At 39.1% G+C, this 16650-nt stretch overlaps 1 pseudogene; it reads right to left on the bottom strand.

Moving 5' to 3' along the window:
* Positions 1–808: 808 nt before the first annotated feature.
* The window catches only part of LOC122693157, a 69262-nt pseudogene continuing 53420 nt past the window's right edge, over positions 809–16650 (bottom strand).

A 16650-nucleotide genomic window follows, 5' to 3' on the forward strand; every position in this document is an offset into this window, starting at 1 on the left:
AGCCTCTCTAGACCCCGAGTCCATTCTCACATCCTTAACGTGATAACTGACTGCTATATCCATCCTGGTTCTCTGCCAGCTCCCATAGCTATAACAAAACTTGCCCCCTTTTCCTAAAGGAATTTGCCATCCAACAGAAATTTTGGAAAATAAACAGGACCATGGAGGCAAAGGTCCCACATAAAGCTTCAGTCAGTCACAATTTTCCTGGGTAGACCCAGACTTTCTTGCCCTCTGTCGGATCCTCTCCATGGAGAGCGTGCCAATTACAGGAGCTTAACAGTGACATTCATCAGAGGAAGGAGAAAGAATCAGACCTCCCAAAAACTTCACTATCCTTCCAACAATAGATCCCAATTATGCACATTTGGTTTGAGCTCTTAGCAGGTATCTGGAATCTCTTTCTGGTACACCTGAATTGATCAAGAAAAAAAAAAGAGTCTAGAATATCCTATAGTTTGCCATCAAATAAATATAAGCCTCTACCAGGAAACTGTTTTACTTAAGGTGTTTTCTGTGAGAGTTAAATGGTCTTTAAGAAACAGCTCTGAATAGTTGTATTAAAGATTATTTATGAGCGGAACACACTATAAGTATACTGTTGACAAGAGTGACATGGTTCCAAGGCATTCAAACTGCTTTGTTTCCGAAGTCAGTATAATTGTTTCACTGGCGGGCACTGGAGCTCCCGGCTTCAGCCTGTACAGAGCCCAACAGCTTAACCCCATGTGTGTTTGGTACACTGATGCTGCAAAACACTGCTGCTGAAGTTTTTGTTTTGTTTTGTTTCTGTTATTGTTTTGTCTGAGTTTTACGGTTTTATTAACACAAACAAAATGTGCAAAGGAGCTGTCTATTCATTTTCTTAGCTGCACAGTCTGGCATTGGGGTTGGTGACTCCAGTGGACAGCTGGGCTGCTCTTTCCACAGCGGCTTTGCGGTCCTTGGAGGAGACGCTGTGAGCAGTCTCAGCACAGTGACATGTGTTCCACATCAGAAGCACTTCAAGCTCCTGGAAGTTGTGGACCAGGAACTCGTGGAAGCTGCTGGGCAGCATGTGCTTTGTTTTCTAGGTGCTCAGGTAACTGATGTTGGGCATCACGATCCGGCCACTGAATCTCCTGCGCACCCCATTGTCAATGCCTCTTGGTTTCCTCCAGTTCTGCTTAAATTTGCACATATCGGTCTGACAGGTGTCAGATGAACTTTGTGGCCCTCTTTTTGATGATCATCGGACTTCACAAAGGGTCTGAGAGCAGCCAAGGTGCGGAGATGGAGATGACTGCCAACTTCACAGGCATCAGCCAAGGAAGAGAAGTTGCTAGAGTTTTATATTTTCTTTAAATAAACTATCCCAGTTACCTACTGCTACATAACTAACCACCCTAAAACACACCAGCTTAAAGCAACAAATAAAATTTATTTGCGGGACTTCCCTGGAGCTCTAATGGTTAAGACTCTGCACTTCCAATGCAGGGGATGCAGGTTTAATCCCACAGGGAGCTAAAATCCCACATGCCTCTGGACCAAAAAACCAAAACAGAAACAATATTGCAACAAATTCAGTGAAGACTTTGAAAATGGTCCACACCAAAAAAATCTAAAAAGAAAAAACAAAACTTATTTTGGCTCATGAATCTGCAACCTCAGCAGTGCTCAGCAGGGATCTCATCTCCTCCCACTCAGCTCCATCTGATTGGATGCATCTCTTTATCTCCATCACATGGTCTTTACATTATGGCAACTTCAAGGTGCCCAGACTTTTCACATGTGGGCTCCAGGCTTCCCAGGCATCTCTTCCAAGAAAGAGAGCCAGGTGGGAACCGGGTTGCCCTTCACTGCATTGCCTTGGAAGTCATGCAGCCTTACTTCTGCCAGGTTCTATTAATCCAGGTCAGCAGTTCCAAGGCCAGCCCAGGCTGAAGGAGAGGGGGAAAGAGACTCCACCTCTTGAGTGGCAGTGAAGAGGTTTTGCAAAAGCAGGTGGGTTGAAAAATATGGCTCCTGTGACTTTTCAATGCAGTCTAGTATATGAACCCACAGGAAGAATTTGTTTCAGAATCTATACCAGGAATTAATGTGATGTTAACCAAGCAAATGCTGGCTGAACTCATCAAGCTATGGATCTTGTTTCTCTTTCTTTCCATTAGCTTCCAGAAAACTCAGTGACAAATGTGTTGCCTTCCTCTAGTCAGATCCCTCAGTAAACTCCATATTTAATAACTTACCTTGTCTTCATTTTATTTTTCTACCATTAGTTTCCCTCTGCTCCAATTTTCTCACTTTTAAAACACCCTGTTTTTGTGTGTGTATTTTGCTAAGCTGTCTTAAAGTGAGAAATGAATTTTAAAATACTCTAAGAAACCAGTGAACCCACACAATAGGAAATACATCCAGTTTAAAAAAAAAAAAAATACCAAGACAGTTCAGTTCAGTTCAGTTAGGTCACTCAGTCATGTCCGACTCTTTGCAACCCCATGAACTGCAGCACGCCAGGCCTCCCTGTCCATCACCAACTCCCGGAGTTTACTCAAACTCATGTCCATTGAGTCGGTGATGCCATCCAACCATCTCATCCTCTGTCATCCCCTTCTCCTCCTGCCCTCAATCTTTCCCAGCATCAGGGTCTTTTCAAATGAGTCAGCTCTTCGCATCAGGTGGCCAAAGTATTGGAGTTTCAGCTTCAACATCAGTCCTTCCAATGAACACCCAGGACTGATCTCCTTTAGGATGGACTAGTTGGATCTCCTTGCAGCCCAGGGGACTCTCAAGAGTCTTCTCCAACACCACACCTCACTAATAAAGAAGTGCATATTAAAACAAAGCACCATTGTTTTTATTCATAATTTAATCTGGATCCTAACTCAAGGCTTAGTCCTTCACTGGTGAATTTTCAAAACAATTTTCTTCCCTTTAGTCAAGGATACAGGTTGGCATATGAATAATGATATCAGTACTTATATATGTACCTGGGAGAACTGTAAACCTGCACAGTTATTTTCACAAAAGAATTTGGTGATATTTATTAAATGAGTTTATACTCTGATCCAGGAAGATTTCTTCCAAGTTCTAAAATAAGGAAATAATCCAAATTCTGGGAAATCTGTATTACATATTAGGATATATGTATTTCCTATACACACTGGGATACCATCTCAGCTTTTTTTTTATATAAAGCTGTGATAAAAGATACATATATCCTTTAACTAATTTTAGGTGCACAGTCATTGGCATTAAGAAAATTCACACTGTCGTGCAACCATTACCACTATTCACATCCAGGACTTTTTCATCATTCTTAATATAAGCTCTGTACCCATTAAACAATAACTCCCCATTCCCTTCTCCTCAAGAGTGGTTAGCTCCTGGTAACCACTATTCTATTTTCTGTCTCCAAATTTGACTAATCTATGTACTTTATATAAGTAGAATCATATTTGTCCTTTTGTGTCTAGCTTATTTTATTTAGCATAATATTTCAGGTTTGTTCATAGTGTATCCAGCATCAGAATGCATATAATACATATCATAGATATGTCACATTTTGTTAATCCATTTATTCATTCCTGGGCATTTTTATTGTTTCCACCTTTTGGTTATTGCGAACAATGCTACTGGGAATGCTGGTGTACAAGTATCTGTCTGAGTATCTGCTTTCAATTCTTTGGTGCACATACCTAGAAGTGAAATTGCTTCTAACCTATATCAATGAAAAATTAGAAGCAATCATCAGGCACAAAAAATAAGGGAATTGCTAACTAAATTATGGCACATGCCCTTGATATCGTGTCTCCTTTTAAAAGGAGGGCTCTAGAGACCTCACAGGCTGCCTACCCAGGCCTCTTGCTCTCCACGCCTTGCACTGCTTCCATCACAGCACCTGTCCTGCCACGCTGATTGTTTCCACTGCTAGAGCTCTGTCAGGATAGGGATTATGTCTTCCATCTCTGGCCTCAACTCCTTAATAGCTGGCACATAATATGAGCTTGATAAGCGTTGATTAGGTGAAAGAGAGATTAGCTGGAAATAGGACAGTCAAAAATCGCCTCATAATAAATTTGATTCAGATGGCTGTCAGCTAACTGTGAAAATTTTATCAAGGACATGAACCTAGATTCTAATCTGGGGAATACAAAGTGAAGATTCTGTAATGGACAGGAAAGTCTTAGGAGGGGTGTGATTATATCTAGTAATTCGGGGCATGAAAGTTGGTTCCTTTACTTGAGTATTTAACATACAGAGGGAGAGTAAGATTCTTGAAAGATCTGGAATCTTTCAGGAGGGTCCAATGAATCTTTCTTACATGGAAGCATTCACACTTACACATTACTCTTTCCCTTCTAGTCCAATGAGTATGCTACAAACATACATGTCTATATTTTGAGATAATAAATATGTCCAATATTCTAAAATGCCAGAGATGATAAAGATTTAATAGCTATAATATATCTAACCCACTCCTAAGTCTGAAGAAATAAATTGGTTTTTAGTAATATACATCAGTAATCCCAAATCTAACTCACTCTAGATCTTGCCTCTTTTCATTTAATAATGTATCCTCTTGAGAGTTGAGTCAGACCTTTGTTCAGCACCAGCTCCTCTGAGAACTCTTCCCTGGCACCCTTTCCTGGAGCACATCCATCACTCTCTCCTTCCTTCTACGGCTTTACTTACTCTTCATGTCATTGACTGCCATTAGACAAGCCACTTTTTTAATCTTTCCTTTGTTTATTTCCTCTCCCTCACTTTAGAAGGTACATTCCTTGAAGGCGAAAGCTTTTATCCACCCAGCACCTAAGCAATACCTAGAATACAATATCAATTCAATAAAAATTTATGAAATGACTGTAGACAAAAAAGAAACATTTAATTAAAAAGTCAGGACCTATAGAAGAGATCATAGGCAAAACATTCTCTGCCATAAATTGTACCAATGTTTTCTTAGGTCAGTCTCCCAAGGCAATAGAAATAAAGACAAAAATAAACAAATGGGACCTAATCAAAGTTACAAGCTTTTATGCAGGAAAAGAAACAGAAAGACAACCTACAAAATGCGAGAAAATATTTGCCAACAATGCAACAAACAAGGGCTTAATTTCCAAAATATACAAACAGCTCATACAACTCAACAACAAAAAACAAACAACCCGATCAAAAAATGGGCAGAGGACCTAAATAGACATTTCTCCAAAGAATAAATACAAATGGCCAATAGGCACATGAAAAGATGCTCAACATCCCTAATTATTAGAGAAATGCAGATCAAAACTACAATGAGGTATCACCTCACACTGGTCAGAATGGCCATCATTAAAAACGCTACAAGCAACAAATGCTGGAAAGGATGTGGAGAAAAGGGAACCCTCTTACACTGTTGGTGAGAATATAAATGGGTGCAACCAACATGGAAAGCAGTATGGAAGTTTCTCAGAAAACTAAAAAGAAAATTACCATATGATCCAGCAATCCCAGTCCTGGGCATATATACAGACAAAACTCTAATCCAAAAAGATACATGCAACCCCTATGTTCATATCAGCACTATTCACAATAACCAAGACATGTAAACAACCTAGATGGCCATTGACAGATAAACTGATAAAGAAGATGCGTACATATTTGCAATGGAATACTACTCAACCATAAAAAAGAACAGAAGTATGACATCTGCAGCAACATGGATGCAACCAGAGATTATCATGCTAAGTAAATAAGTCAGAAAGAGAAAGACAAACACTATAGAATATCACTTATGTATGGAATCTAAAATGTGACACAAATGGACCTATCCATGAAACAGAAAGAGTCATGGATATAGAGAACAGATTTGTGGTTGCCAGTGGGGAGGGGGTTGGGCAGAGAAGGAGTAGAAGTTTGGGTTAGCAGATTTAAGCTACTATATATGTAATGGATAAACAACAAGGTCCTGCTGTATAGCACAGAGAACTATATTATTAATAAGTATCCTATGATAAATCATAATGGAAAAAACATTTTAAAAGAATGTATTTATATGTATAACTGAATCACTTTACTATAGAGCAGAAATTAACACGACATTGTAAATCAGCTATACTTCAAATGTACTTCAATAAAAAATAAAAGTTACCATTCTGATAAAAAAAATTCAGGACCTCAGTTTTATATACAACACAGACATACAAAGATTACATGTAAACACCTCAAAAGTAACAATAACATCAAAACTGTAACATTGGTGAAACTGTGACTGATTTTTTTTCTGTATTCTAAATGTTCTAATGTAACTATATTACTTTTGTTGTGGGCTATCTGTCTTGGTAGGGTGGGGCCAAGATGAGAGTCTGCTACCAAGAATCTTCATGTTGGTACTTCAGTGAACTCATACTTCTCCAGAATCCTTTCTCTCAAATTTGCAAGCTCAACTAATTGATTTTTTAATAATCAGAAAGTAAGCAGATCATTCTTCAATGGATACACTCAAATGAAGCCTGCATACAAATGACTAGTATATAAATCTAAATGCAAACAATGTCTTTAAAGCAAGAAATGTAACTGTCAAAGGGACCTCGAGTTGTACCCTGTTAACTTAGTGATCATAGAATTAAATCAGCACCTCTTGTCTTTAAGTCCTGATGTTAATGGGATTGACTGTTATATGGGGGGACCTATCAGCTGTGTCATTTCAAAAAAGCTGCTCTTGTCCCCAGAGAGAGGAAGTCCACAGGCCAGGAGAACTTCTCTTGGGCACAGCTGGGATGTTAGGGCAAGTCAACTTCCATAACTTTACAGACTTTCATTACTGATCATCTACTTTCTTTTCTGACTGACATGCTTTTTCTTATAATGTACTAATCCAACTTAACTTATAACTTTCTGACATGCTAGAAGAGGCAGTTATGTACTGCACTTCCTGCTTCTGGATGTGGGCAATATTTATATTTGAGTCCTGTTTTGCATATATTCTAATGTTATTATTATGCTTCGATTTTATAGATAATTCTCAGAGACCTCTGGAAGAGGAAAACGACACCCCACTCCAGTAGTCTTGCCAGGAGAATCCCAAGGACAGAGGAGCCTGGTGGGCTACAGTCCATGGGGACGCAAAGAGTCAGACACGTTAAAACAACTTACCACACACAGACCGTTTCACCACATTTGAGAGGGCTGAAATTTCTGCAGACCAAGTGAGAAAAAATACATAGAAATACTGCTTTGTAATTGTTTCTACCATCCCAAGTTTTACCAAGGTAGGTGTGACCTGGAAAATAATGTTTACACATCTGAAAGTTAAGTTTTGATGGGCTAGAATCCTTTCACTTACAGAAAGGAATTCACTCCCCAAAGAGAGAAGACCATGTAGTCACTATGATTCCTAGTAAAATTAAGCTATATACAACTTTAAAAAAGGGTTATGAATTTGAAAAAAAAAAAAATTTTAATGCCAAAGAGTAAAAACAGCATTATAAATACCCATTTCCACCACCCAAAATAAACATTAAATATTTTGCCATATGTGCTCCAGACCTTATGCCCCTAATATGTGCTCCTAACCTTTTAATAAATAAAGCATCACAGTCAAGGAAACTGTCCCTACATTCCCTTCTCCACGCTCATTCCATCTCAAGAGGAAGTAATGGATGCAATTTGTAAATATATAATAAATAATGTAGCACACAGTTTATTAATATAAAAATACATGTACACCAATGTTCACAGCAGCATTATTTACAATAGCCAAGATATGGAAGCAACGAAGTGTCCATTGACAGATGAATGGATAAAGAAAATATGGTATATATTTTCATACATACATACAATGGAATATTACTCAGCCATTAAAAAGAATTAAATTTTACCATTTACAGCAACATGAATGAACTTGGGAGGTATTATGCTTATTGAAATAAGTCAGACAGAGAAAGACAAATACTATATGTATCACTAATATGTGGAATCTAAAAATACAACAAACTAGTAAATACAGCAAGAAAAAAAGACTCTCCAGTGGGAAAAAAAAGGAGGGGCTGGCAAGATTGGGATAGGGAATTAAGAGGCACAAACTACTATGTATAAAATAAATAAGAAATAAGGATATATTGTACAGCATAGGGAATATAGTCAATATTTTATAATAATTATAAATAGAGTATAAACTTTAAAAATTATGAATCACTATCTTGTATACCTAAAATTTGTACAATTCTATAAATAAACTATGCCTCAATAATAAATAAACAGTAGATAAAATAATAAGCAAAAGTATAAAGACAAGGAATGGCTATATCAAGGTAAATTTTTAATACAAAAGATAGGAAGATAATATTTTACTCTCCTTAAAACTGCTATAAACTGAAATGAACCTGATTTCTTTCAAATTAAAGTAGAAGTAATTAAGAATAGCAAAATACTTTACTGAAAAGTATAACAGCCATAATCTCACTCTTCCTTTTCAGCTGAGTGTGAGAAAATGATAGGAGAAAGTTGAGAGCTGGGAACCAGAGATAAGATAGTGTTTGCTCCTTTCAGCAAGTCTTCCTTTGTAGAAGCTGGAGGAGGAGGAGACTAGGGGAGACCTGCAATGATTTCTGATCAGTGAGTAGCTGGAGGCACCATGATGCCAGCCAAGTCTAAAGGATAAAAAAAACCAATGTCTGGGCACGGCTTTTGATTCCAAGCTAAGAAATTCAGGGTAAACTACAAAAAGCATTCTAATCAGAGCCTACAAGTGATTATTTACAATAAATAGATAAATCTAAAATTAGTTTTAAAGTTACCCAGTTTTTCCCTAATTTTTCCATAGTTTTGTCTGCCTTAAAAGTGACTATAAAGCTTTAAACATACAAGTCATTAAAGGTATTTCAATGAGGTTTTCAACTGAAAAGCAAAAATAATGTACAAACTGGGGCTTACATATCAGGGTCAGATTTCTAATCAAACAAGGAGATTAAATCTATTATTTATTGCTGATTCTTATTAAAATCCAACTAATTATAACACTGTGTGTGTGCTCAGTCTATCAGGTGTAGCTGATTCTTTGTGACCTCATGGACTGTAGCCCACCAGGCTCCTCTGTCCATGGGATTCTCCAGGCAAGAATACTGGAGTGGGTTGCCATTTCTCACCCCAGAGGATCTTCCCGACCCAGAAATTGAACCCATATCTCTTGCATCTCCTGCATTGACAGATTCTTTACCACTGTGCCACCTGGGAAGCCCCCATAATAACATTAAGGGAATAAAAATATATTCACTCCCAAGTTCTCAGAGTATGAGTGGGGCTTAGCAACTGACTCTAGATTGTGGGAGAGAGTACAGGTCACCCAAAAGGCAAACCACAGGAAACAGGAGGGCAGAAAGGAGCAGAAGAAAGGTAGCAACAAAGTTCTGGAAGCTGGCAAAGATGTGGACTTGGGGCAACGGAATAGTCAAAGGGAGAAGGCAGAAAGTACCACAGTGAAGAATAGCGGGAAGAAGACAAGAACTAATCCCTTCATACCAGAGAATTCTAAAAAGATTCGACACTTGGAAGTGCTGAGAGACAAGGCTGACAAATAACACCTCTCTTTTTCTCAGTCGAATATACAACCGGTTAAGACACAGACGCGGGCTTCCCAGGTGGCGCTGGTGGTAAAGAATCCGCCTGCCAGTGCAGGAGATGCAAGAGGGATGGGTTCAATCCCCGGGTTGGGACGATCCCCTGGAGGAGGGCCTGGCAACCCACTCCAGTATTCTTGCCTGGAGAATCCCATGGACAGAGGAGCCTGGCGGGCTACAGTCCATGGGGTCACAAAGTGTTGGACACGACTGAGCACACACTATTGTACTGTTGTGTAAGACACAGATGCAGCAGGAGATCAAAATGTCACGTTTAATGTGAAACCCAGGATTGGATCCGGGACCAGAAAAAAGATTTATGGGAAAACTGAAGAAATTCTAAAGGTCTGTGGGTTAGTTCATTGTAGTATACTATGATCTTTCTCGGCTTTCTACCTCTGGGCTGTGGTTACATAAAACATTGACCTTAGGAGAAACTGGGCAAAAAGAATCCAAGAACACTCTGTACTATTTCTGCAACTTGCCTGTACATCTAAAATCATCACAAAAATTATGTTTCTTTATTACAAATAAAGCTCTTCTTAGAAAACATGGCTTATTATGCCTTGAATTAGACAAATTTTCTGATTCCACTCCTGGGTTAGACAGATTTATCCAATCAGAATCATAAGCCATGACGGGCCAATTCAAGTCCCATCACAGGACAGTACCCTAAGGTGATCACCATCAAAGGCTGATGAGAACACGTGCTCTATTACAGACAGGCCAATCTGACGTGTAAGAACTGAGGATCACGTAAAGGAAAAGTGAGAGGAAAGGGCTGAGCCCTGCCTGCCCACTTCTTCTCCCAAACTCTTCAGTTAAGTTGCTCTTGTCACCCAGAGAGGAGTGAGGCAAAAGAAGAATCCAAGAGTATTATTCTAACCCAGCGACTTCAGACATTTTGATCTCAAGACCCTCTCATACTATTGAAAAGTATTGAAGACCTCTAAGAACTTTTGTTCACATTGATCATATACTAAAAGTAACAGCTTTTGGTAAATTTATATGCCAATATATATTTACACGTATGAGTGAAAGTGTTAGTTGCTCAGTCATGTCCGTCTCTTTGTGACCTCATGGACTGTAGCCCACCAGGCTCCTCTGTCCATGGGATTTTCCAGGCAAGAATACTGAAGTGGGTAGCCATTCCTTTCTCCAGAGGATCTTCTTGATCCAGAGATCGAACTCTGGTCTCCTGCACTACAGGCAGATTCTTTACCATCTGAGCCATGAGGGAAGCCTTTACATGAGTGTGTGTGTGTGTGTGTGTGTGTGTGTGTACATACAAACATACTTGAGCTTCCTGGGTAATTCAGTGGTAAAGAATCTGCCTGACAATGCAGGAGACCCAAGGTATACGGGTTCAATCCCTGGGTTGGGAAGATCCCCTGGAGGAGGAAGTGGCAACCCACTCCAGTATTCTTGCCTGGAAAATTCCATAGACAGAGGAGCCTGGCAGGCTACAGTCCTTGGAGTCACAAAGAACTGAACATAACTGAGCGTGCACAAACACACACATATATATATATATTTACCAAAAACTGATACTTTCAGTATTTATTTATTAATTGACCTAACAATATTAGTAAACCCAGTGCATGTTAACATGAATAACATACTTTATGAAAGATAAACATTTATTAAAAAGAAAAACAGTGAGAAAATCAGCTCTGTTGTACATTTTTACACATCTCTGTAATGTTTGGCTTAGCAGAAGATAGCCAGATTCTCTTACCTGCTTCTGCATTTAATCTGTTGTGGTATCACAACATCATCTTGCCTCTGGAAAATTCCCCTATATGCTCAAAGGAGTATGTGAGGGAAAAGGGAAAATTTTATCTTAGTATCATTATAAATTCTTTTGACCTTCAGACCCCGATACCACACTCTGAGAACCAGTGTTCTAATAAATGCCCCTCAACGTGCAGTAATGTCAAGGTACGCGTTCTCCAAATGGGAGACAGGAAGTGCCTGTGAAGGCTGAAGGGGAGGTGAGCCTCATCCAGAGCGTCGCTGTTTGAAAGGCTTTCTTTGAAGCAGTTAAACCCCTCATCCTAAGTCCCCTCCATTAGCCGGTGTGTGTGTGGGTGCATGCTAAGTCACTGCAGTTGTGTCAGACTCTTTGCGACCCTGTGGACTGTAGCCCACCAGGCTCCTCTGTCCATGGGATTCTCCAGGCAAGAATACTGGAGTGAGTTGCCATGCCCACCTCCAGGGGATCTTCCCAACCCATGGATCAAACCCAAATTTCTTATGTCACTAGTATTGGCAGGTGTGTTCTTTACCACTAGTGCCACCTGGGAAGTCCATTAGCTGGTACAATCAGGTAACTGTCTCCCTCCATGTTAGCAATTTACTGAAAGCCTAAACCCAGACAAGCTCCAGACTCAGAGGTGCCAGCCAGAGCTGAGGAACACCCCACTAAGGCAGGAAAACCAGGTGAAATTGTGCACAAAGTGTGATGAGATTTCCCACCGCACTTACCCAGCTCTGCTCTTAGAATACTGAAGCCTAGTTTGTTATCCATCCCCTAGCATACACACCCTAAAACAAAACAATCCAAGAGGGGGGGAAAAAGATTTATAAATACTAAATTGAGATATCTATCAATGAAAGAGCACCAACCAATTACCCTAAATTAATGCCCATGTCTTGACAATCCCTGCCTCTGAACACAGAGTTTCAACCAGCTTTCATGCATCACTCCTCAGTGTTAACAGACAGTCCAAGTTCACTAAGTCAAACATTCTCATAAAGCATCCAATGGGGGTAAAAAAATAAGACCAAATGATAAAAGTAGAATGGAAGGACAAAGTGTTGAAAAGAGAGAGAGAGAGAAACATTCATCAGACAACAAAGGAGTTCTTAGAAGTTAAAAATATAAACGCAGAATTTTAAAAATCAATAAAAGTCTTGGAAAATAAAGTTGAGAAAATCTTTCAGAAAGCATATCAAAGAAACATTGGTAGAAAATAGAAAGTATAATACAAAGAAAAGCAAAGAATCAATACAGATTAACCACGTAACAAATATGACCCCACAAAGACATAACTGAGAAAATTACCAATAAATAAAAAACTTTATTTTTAAAAAATGAAAACTTTAAAGAATTGAAGTGCTTGAGTTTCCAAATTGAAAGAGCCCATCGCATATCCAGGACAATACACAAATGCATGAAGAAGGAAAAAACTCCCATACACAGTGTGAAACTCCAAAATACAAGGATAAAGAGAAACATCTAAAAGTTTCAAGAACACAAAGACAGGGAGTACACAGCAATAAACATTCACAATGGCATCAGACTTGCCAATAATAACTCTGGAAACTGCATGATGAAGAATAAAGCGCTCACAATTCTGGAGAAAAATGCTCTCGACCTAGAATTCTAAACTGAAACCCTCATTCAGGGATGAGGACAGATTAAAGACAAGTTCACAGATGTAATACCTGAAAAAGATTACTTCCCAGGCAACCTTTTTCAGGATGTGGCCAGAAAATGTAACCCACCCAAAGAAAGAACATGGAATCCAGGATAGAAGATGGGGTAGCCAGTCTTCAAGGTGGACCCAACGAGCCCCTCCTCCTGGTATCCACACCCTTGCACAGCTCCCGCCTGTGCTGGACAAGGGCTGATCTGTGTGACCAGAGAAGAGGGCAGAAGGAGCAATCAGTTACCATTCAAAGTAGTGTCAAAATATCATTACTCAGCCATAAAGAAGGAATGAGTCAATGCCATTTGTAGCAACATGGATACAACTAAAGATTATCATACTAAAAGAAGTCAGACAGAGAAAGACAAATATCACATGACATGACTCATATGTGGAAACTAATTTTTTAAAATGATACAAATGAACAGGTGCAAAAATGATACAAAACAGAAACAGACTTACAGATATCAAAAACAAACTTATGGTTTCCAAAGGGAAGGGATAAATCAGGAATTTGGGATCAACACACACACACATAAGATAGATAACCAACAGGGACCTAATTTATAACACAGAGAACTCTACTAAATTTTCTGTGACAACCTAAATGAGAAAAGAATCTGAAAAAGAATGACTATATGTATATGTACAGCTGAGTCACTTTGCTATACACCTGAAACTAATGCAACATTGCAAATCAACCATACTCGAATAAAAATGTTTAAGAAGGAAATATAATTAAATCAAAAATGGTTGCCCAACTATGAAAAATATTTACTAAATCATAATAATGAGTTTATAGCCAATTTATCCCAAAACTATAAAAATCTCCCCAGAGCATGAGGCAATAAAAGGATGTGTAGTACGGAGGATATGGTGGTAGGATGTACAGAAAAATGAAATCTAACTTCTATAGTAGGAAGTAAAAAGATAACGTGTAGACATAGAAAACAGACCTGTGGTTGCCAAGCAGGAGCTAGATACAAAAGGGATGGACGGGAGTTTGGGATTAGTAGATGCAAACTATTATACATTGAATGGATAAACAACAAGGTCCAACTGTATAGCACAGGGAACTATATTCAATATGCTATGATAAACCATAATGGAAAAGAATATTTTTTAAAGTGGATAAGAATAACTGAACCACTTTGCTAGACAGCAGAAATTAACATTGCAAATCAACTATACTTCATTTTTTTAAAAAATTTAAGAGATATAAAATGTAAAAATCAAAAATTGTGGTATAAGTATGCTATTGGGAAATTCAAAGATTAATAGAATCAGATTAACAGAATAAGAGCTAAACGAATTGATAGTGCTTGACACTATGGAGCAGAAATTCAGGGTGGAGAGGAAGAGAGTCATGCAGTGTTCTTCTACTACAAGGCTTATCATTGTCTTTGTCTTAAAAAAAATCCACTCTAAATAAAATAAAATTTTAATTTAACAGTCTCTACCCATCATAGGACAAAATCCATAGACAATGTCTTATATTTAACAAATCATAAAACAGAAAGTTTCTCCGGGTATCTGTCAGTAGCCACTAGAAGATACCAAAAATAGAAAGGTCAAGTGTGTTTCCTCTGGGAGGCAGGACGGGGAATGGTCTTCCAATATGTATTGCTATGTTACAAACTATGTCACAGTTTAGTAACTTAAAAGGAAAAGAATAATAGAATCAAGATTTAAAAACAATGCAGTGCTTATGTTGACTGAAAAAAGAAAATGGGCAATGTGAGAGGTATGAGTTCAGTTATATTTGGGGACTTGCTAAGGAAAATAGCCAGGGAGACAGCCTCTCAGAGAGCTCCGAGGAACTGCTCCAAAGAGGTGGAGGGGGAGATCAGTATATACATACAATTTGCTAAAGGAGGTAGATGCAATCTAGAAAACACTTTAGGGGACTTTCCTGGCAGTCCAGTGATTAAGACTCTACGCTGCTAATGCAGGGGGAATGGGTTCGATCCCTGGTTGGGGAACTAAGATCCCACATGCCACAGGCATGCCAAAAAAAAAAAAAATTATCTTATTTTAATTAAAGAATTTCTCAAAAAAGAAAACATTTTGGTAGAAAGTTTCTATGCTCAGCATAGATTTCTCTGTTAACAATTTTAATGCTTTTCTAGGTATGAGAAGATGCAAAAAATATCTAACTATCTGAGGGCCTGTTCTGCCAGCTTTTTCCAGAGGACAGATCTTGATCTTCACCATGAATTCCTTTCAGGGTGTGCTGGTCAGTAACTGCAGTGACTAATGGCTAACTCTAGTAGAACCAGGTGGCAAGTGACATTCTTTAGTTGGCACGTGGTAGATTTGTCTCTGCTCCATGCAGAGGCACCTGGGATAACTCAACTGGGACATAAATGATCCTCAGCCCAAATCTTGCACCGTAGCCACACAGTCTCCAATTGTCTGGTCTTAAATCCTGACTCCTCATGCTCTGCTTAAACCCACGCTAAATTTCATTTATGCTGTTTTGTAAACTTGTTGTCAGCCCCCAGGAATATGAGAGAAAATCACCAAGATTAAAGAGAAAGTAAGGGCCATGGAACACACGTAGATTTCTGCCTGAAGGAAGAAATTTCTTCCCAGGAACTGAAGTCTAGAAAGTGGTAGGAAAGTTGAAGGCATTAGTCATTAGATGGTTCTGCTACCCTGAGGGCACCTCTCATGGCTCAGGTTTCCTCTCTGAGAGATGGGCAGTTTACACTAGTAGTCCCCAGTCTTTTTGGCACCAGGGACCAGTTTCCTGGAAGACGATTTTTCTACAGATGGGGGGTAGGGGGAGGATGGTTCAGAAAAGATTCAACTGCATCACATTTTTTTCTCAGGATATTCCCTCTTGACTTTTTTAGCGTTAGGGTTCAAGTTCCTAAGAGAATCAAATACCACCACTGCTCTTACAGGAGATGGCGCTCAGGCAGTAATGCAAGCACCGGGGAGCAGCTGTAGATACAGATGAAGCTTCACTCACTCACCTACCACTCACCTCCTGTCGTGCCCCAGATTCTAACAGGCCATGGACCAGTACTGTCCATGCCCAAGGGGTTGGGGACTTCTGATTTACCTGTTACAGGATGTTACGGCAAATGAGGTGGCCTTTTCCTCTGTTGTTCCTGCATGTTTTCAAAGAAACGACCTGCAGCCAACCCTGGCCTCCTACCTCACGTCTCCTTAAGAACCCAGTTTCATGCTTCAACAGCCAGATGGGTGACAGGGAAAGTCATGATGGTACAGGCTTGTAGGTCATGATGTAGAATGAGGAAAGAAATGCCACTTCTCTTTGAAATGTCCCAAGACAGAAACTTGACTCCTTCATGTCTAAAGTGAAGTGACTGAGTCTAGCTGGGTGACTTTTACAGTTGGATACGGGTGACATTTTTAAGGGTTGTGTCTCAGAACACCCCATTGCTTTGACACTGGTTAGTGAACAGGAAAACAATACAGCTTAGGTGTAATGGGTCTTTCTTAGAAGCGAGAAAAGAGCCCATTTCCAAACAATTTTACTTCATGGTGACTTTAGTTATAGTGACTTGGAAAATGATTTCTTTCTATTTTTTTGGCTTTGCTTTGCTCTTTGGTCTAAAATTCTACTATAGTAATAGTATAAAATGTAAACTAGGCTAAAGCTTTTCTAT

This window comes from Cervus elaphus, chromosome 5 (assembly GCF_910594005.1).
Source record: "Cervus elaphus chromosome 5, mCerEla1.1, whole genome shotgun sequence".
NCBI lineage: Eukaryota > Metazoa > Chordata > Mammalia > Artiodactyla > Cervidae > Cervus > Cervus elaphus.